The sequence below is a fragment of the Palaemon carinicauda genome, chromosome 18 (assembly GCF_036898095.1).
Source record: "Palaemon carinicauda isolate YSFRI2023 chromosome 18, ASM3689809v2, whole genome shotgun sequence".
NCBI lineage: Eukaryota > Metazoa > Arthropoda > Malacostraca > Decapoda > Palaemonidae > Palaemon > Palaemon carinicauda.
This window is the reverse complement of record NC_090742.1, coordinates 73,341,070-73,347,341: the sequence shown is the minus strand read 5'-3', so window position 1 is coordinate 73,347,341 and position 6,272 is coordinate 73,341,070.

Here is a 6,272-nt window from a genome sequence, read left to right as displayed (position 1 = left end):
AGTCATTACTACTAATAATAATTTCTCTTCCTCTTGTTTTGTTAAAGTTTTCATAGTTTATATAAGAAATTCTTATTTTGTTGTTACTGTTCTTGAATATTCTATTTTTCCTTGTTTCCGTTCCTCACTGCGCTATTATCCCTGTTTGAGCCCCTGGGGTTATAGCATCCTGCTTTTCCAACTAGGGTTGTAGCTTAGCAAGTAATAATAATAATAATAATAATAATAATACTAGCTAAGTTACAACCCAATATGATAAAGGGTCTTATGAGTCCAAGGGCTCCTACAAAGAAAAATAGCCCAGTGAGGAAATGAAGCAAGGAAATAAACTTTAAGAGAAGTAATGAACAATTCAAGCAAAAGGTTACTCTAATATTTATAACTGTACAAAAGTATTTTTTTCATTTGTAATAACATCCTAAAACTATTATTGGTAGTAGTAGTAGTAGTAGTAGTACAAAACTCTAAACTATATTCTTGACTTTTAAATCTTCGTGGGTTTTTTCCTTTTTGAATTTCATGTGTATCTAATTTGTAATTGTTAATGGGTTATTTATATTACTGGGTTCCTACATTCTGTATAATCTGCCAACATCCATTTATTTTTACCTATGTAGAAATTAACCTAGCTATTAGTTCAGGCAGATCGTGTTGTGGAAAGATAATTTATCATTTTGCGTGTTTGGAATAAGGCAACCTTCTTGTCGCCAAGAGACAGACCTATTACATGAGATTCGGATATTCTGTGGTTTAGTTGCGATGTAGGACCTATGCATTTATTATTGGTATCTTCCAAAAATTTCTAATTCTTGTCAATTCCTAATATTATTACTTAGGGTCCAGACATTCAAAAAGAGCAAGGCAAATTAGACATCGACTTTACAAGAGTAGAATATTATTATTATTATTATTATTATTATTATTATTATTATTACTCTCCAAGCTACAACCCCAGTTGGAAAAGCAAGATGCTATAAGCCCAGGGGCTCCAACAGGGAAAAATAACCCAGTGAGGAAAGGAAATAAGGAAATAAATAAATGAAGAGAACAAATTAACAATAAATCATTCTAAAAAAAGTAACAACGTCAAAACAGACATGTCATATATAAACTATTAACAACATCAAAAATAAATGTCATAAATAAACTTTAAAAATACTCATGTCCGCCTGGTCAACAAAAAAGCATTTGCTCCAACTTTGAACTTTTGAAGTTCTACTGATTCAACTACCCGATTAGGAAGATCATTCCACAACTTGGTAACAGCTGGAATAAAACTTCTAGAGTACTGCGTAGTATTGAGCCTCATAATGGAGAAGGCCTGGCTATTAGAATTAACTGCCTGCCTAGTATTACGCTGTGAATTTGTGAATAAATTCAAAACCAGATTGTATATGATAGACGTGAAAACTTAAAAAGGGCATTACGCTCTTGAAGTTGTATCTGTTAATTTATGAACACGAGCATCAATAATAACCAGGAACGCCGTTCTACCTCTTTAGAAAAAGGAAAGACCTCTAGGTATGGCGGGTACAGGGGTGGGTAAGACTTCGTGACGTGCCAACAGAGCATTGATGCTGGCGGCTGGCGCTCTCCAGACTGAGTAGCAAGCATTAACGCTGAAAACACAGGAACTAAATGCAATAACGGAAGACCCCAGTTACAATGAGGTTGTTGAAGAGTAGGAAGCCGCCATTCAAGAATCGGTCGGAAACAAACAATTGTTTCAGTAATGGTGGAATAAAGACCTGAACCAAAGTTTCGGTGCAGACATCTTTTAAGTAGGTAATTACTTGTACGTCTTATACTGTACAAGACATGACATTCCGGTAACGTTACTTAAATTTCGTTAGACATCTATTGATAGATGATTACATGTGAAAGTCTAATATACTGTACAATACATGATATTCTGGAAAGATTACATACATTTTCAATTATTAGAAAATAGAGCCTAGTGTGATAAAAAAAAAGTTATTCAACGGTATATCTGTAGTAGGATAACGATAATAGATCATCTATCTATTCATAGAATGTCAGTTTCGATCCCGTCCAAAAGTGATTACACTAATAATAGACCCATTTCAGATCTCTATTGATGATAGTAGCAGGGTTTGGTTTACCAAAGCGTTTTAGCATTGTTTCTTATCTCTTGCTTGTGTTTTAGTATTGTTTCTTATCTCTTGCTTGTGTTTTAGTATTGTTTCTTATCTCTTGCTTGTGTTTTAGTATTGTTTCTTATCTCTTGCTTGTGTTTTAGTATTGTTTCTTATCTCTTGCTTGTGTTTTAGTATTGTTTCTTATCTCTTGCTTTAGATACACAGCGGAAGGCGTATTTTGATTATATTTTTAACTCTTCACTCAGCATTGTTATCAGGCGAGGTTTGCAAGTGAAGTGGGAGAATTGTATACACAGGTGCTTACTGTTATATGGTCTGACGCATCTTGTGCATCGGTGTTTGGTCATTAAGCCGAACTGGCCCGCTGGATGGTTATGCTTGTTTGCTCCTCGAAGAGTAAATACGCTGTGCTGGAATGTTTCGTTTCTCTCTCTCTCTCTCTCTCTCTCTCTCTCTCTCTCTCTCTCTCCTCTCTCTCTCTCCTCTCTCTCTCCTCAAAATTTCTGTAACGTATTTAGCCTAATTAGTTAAGGCATTAAAACCGCTTTATTTTATCGTTATTCCATTATAGCTCTCTCTCTCTCTCTCTCTCTCTCTCTCTCTCTCTCTCTCTCTCTCTCTCTCTCTCTCTCTCTCTTTAATGTATGTAATTATCTGACGAATTGAAACGCTTTGAATGTTATTCCGACATAGCTCCTTATGTCATGTAGAAATCAGGATTAAAATATTTCAAAGTATATATATCTTAAAATCATCATTAAAGTATATATCTTAAAATCATCATTAAAGTGTATATCTTGAAATCATTAAAGTATATATCTTGAAATCATCATTAAAGTATATATCTTTAAATCATCATTAAAGTATATATATCTTTAAATCATCATTAAAGTATATATATCTTTAAATCATCATTAAAGTATATATCTTTAAATCATCATTAAAGTATATATCTTAAAATCGTCATTAAAGTATATATCTTAAAATCAGCTCTAATTAATACTAATGTGATAAACCCCATGAAGCAATAATCGAAAGGGAACGCTGGCAAGCGTAGAAGAAAGCGTTGTAAGTTGCAGGTATAAAAATATTCCGATGCTGTGTTGACTGCTCAGGTAAACATGGTTCGAACCCTCCAGCATTTAAGGTGGAGTTAATAACTAGAATTGTGTGGCTGTTCCTTTGCCTACGGTCTCTCTCTCTCTCTCTCTCTCTCTCTCTCTCTCTCTCTCTCTCTCTCTCTCTCTCTCTCTCTCTCTCTCTCTCTAGAATTTGTGTAAACTTTATTTCCATATTTTATAACCATGTTTGTGTTTCTAAAGTAGAAGTTACTACATACATATACCAAGGCACTTCCCCCAATTTTGGGGGGTAGCCGACATCAACAAATGAAACAAAACAAAAAAGGGGACCTCTACTCTCTACGTTCCTCCAGCCTAACAAGGGACTCAACCGAGTTCAGCTGGTAGAAGTTACTATTAACAGTATAACTGTTCGTGTTTCTAGTAGTTACATAACTTGTAGCAGTTCCATTTTTTTCTTTCTATACGGTTAAAGATTCTTCCCAGCAATTATAGTATTTGCTGGTCATGAAAATGGATACTTATTGTGCTCTGCTAAGCGGGAAACCTTTTGCACCTTGCAGCATGTACGTACTTTGCCGTTTGATCCTGCATTGTTCTTGAACAATTTTGCTCCGTTTGGTTTTCCCACATTGTACGAAATGATTCGGATTTTGAATAATAGCTTTGATTCTATCCCTGTGCCCTTGTTATCTCAGTTTGAAAATATCAAAATTTTTGGGCGAATGAACGTACAGTATGTCATGAGCTCTCATCTTTCCATAGAAATAATTATGAAATATTCTAAATATGTAAAATGTGACGTTGTAAATGCCATAATTATGCTACTGCTTTAGGTAAAACTTCTTAGCTGGATTAACAGGCTATTAGATTCATCAAGGAATTCATAACAAATACTCTGAAATACTGAAGTAAGCCACAAGCACTGTTTTCATTCGGATTCTTTAGCATTTACGTGGTAAAGTCGAGGTTAAGGACACTATTTTATAACAATTCCAGTTGCAGCGCTAATATCAAGAAAGCCTTTAAAGGTTAGCATGTGCAGAAGTTCTACCGACCACCGAAAGCGAATTGGCTTCACGTTTTGCATATGAATTATAGTTGTGAGAATGACTAACTGATGGTGGGACGGAGTCAAGGTCACTGTCCTCCTGCGGTTTTGAATACCTTGTGCCTTTGGCTAATTAAGTACTTTCATTAGGAACCATCGTGTTTTTTTTTTTTTTTTTTTTTTTTTTTTTTTTTTTTTGGTTACGTGGCATAGGTTGTAAAGTTTTATGTATTTTGAGAGAAAAAGTTTATGGTAATGATTCAACTTAAATTATTTTTTTTTACCATCTTTACTATTTACTTGAACCAATTATTAAGAAAACCAAGGTTTTTATGATCTTATGTTGTTGATTTCCGTCTCTTCGTCCTGTTTTTCAAAAGATTATTGTTAATTTTAGGTAACCAGGGGATATTGAGAAATATTCATTTGCTTCTGTTGTAGTAGTAATCTTTGTAGTATTTTACATTAATATTACTTTTGTATTTTGGATTTTAAATGAATGTTTTTTTAGACATTTTTATTGTGGTAACTACCACTGTAAAAAATAGGAATATCAGTATACTAAATTTGATAGCGCACTCAAAGTATGTATTTTTGTTTATTAATTTTTTGCTGTCACCTGCCCCGAAAAACAAGCGTCAATCCGTCAAGATTTCTGGATTAGCTGCTGAAATACTCTTCGTGGTCATTTAAGTCCCCGGTTATGGAACGAATTACGGAAAAGGGCCCATAAAAGGTGTGTCAGAGGAGGGCCTTTGTCGTGAATGCTTTGACCCGGTTATCGGTTTGAGATCCTTCGTCATGGGGTGTTATGGTAAATGGTGACTGGAGAATGATCCGTATACCTGATGGGCGAATTTGAACGGTTAGATAGGAGGGGGTGGGGGTGGGGGCGGGGGTTCCTCGGCAAGGAATCCCCTGGTGAAAATTCATGACGGTGGGCCCCCCAGCGGAGTGCTGATAGAAAAACAACGGCGTTGTTGGCGGTAAGCTCGTGACGGTTGTTTAAAAAGAAATTTTTTTTTGTTTCTCAAGTTGTTTTTCCAAGTCAGGGACATCTCGTGGGGCGAGAAGTGATCTTATTAGAAAGTGTTTATTTAAATTCCAAGTTTTTTATTCGATGACCGTTTTGTAATACCACATGAATAGGTGAGATTATTTTTCAAGTAGATGGTCAGCTCAGCTTGACTCATTAGGCTGTTTGATCTCTCTTAATAAAATGATATTCAAGGAGATAGCCAGTGTAGTGGTAAACTGGTGTAGGTCTACTTATCCAGTTTAGATTGACGATGTTATTCATTTATTTTTGTTTGCGTATTACTTGCATAATCTACACGATGCTATGCTTAGTTTTCATATGAATGATTGTGTACCAATTAAACTTTAATTTCACACACACAACGAAAAAAATTTCATGTTTCAATTGAATATAAAATTTACTCGTTGATTCAAAATGTTTAAAAATTTTGTCAACACCAGGGATACCCATGTTAAAAAGATTAACATTTCGATAACAGTTGTTCCGTAAAAAATATTGAGGTGTTAGCTCTATCAGTGGTAGGTCTATTGTGGCAGTGACATTAGATGCTGTCTGAACTTGGTGGTAATTATACTACCGTAACACAGCCATTTTAGCTTTAATTCCTAGTTTGAATATTCTTTAAATAAAAAAAAGATAAAAAATAAAAGAAAAACTACATTTTAGGATGTGAATAGCTTATGTATGGTCTTATTGTAGTTGAACGCAATATTGCATTAAGTAATAAACGTTTATAAAGAAATATTAAATTTTGAATTTCTTAATCAGAATTCATTGTTACAAATTTGTAAATCGGAGGGATTAGGTGTTCAAGATACGTGGGAACTTGATACAGTATATAGCGGCAATAGATTCTTAATTTGTGTTTACAGTAGAAGTTTAATGGGACTGCGAGAGGTTTAAGTCGAACCCTATATTCAAGATGGATTATGACCTGTTATAGTGTTCCCCATTGACCCAAGGTGATTGGAGGGTGAAGC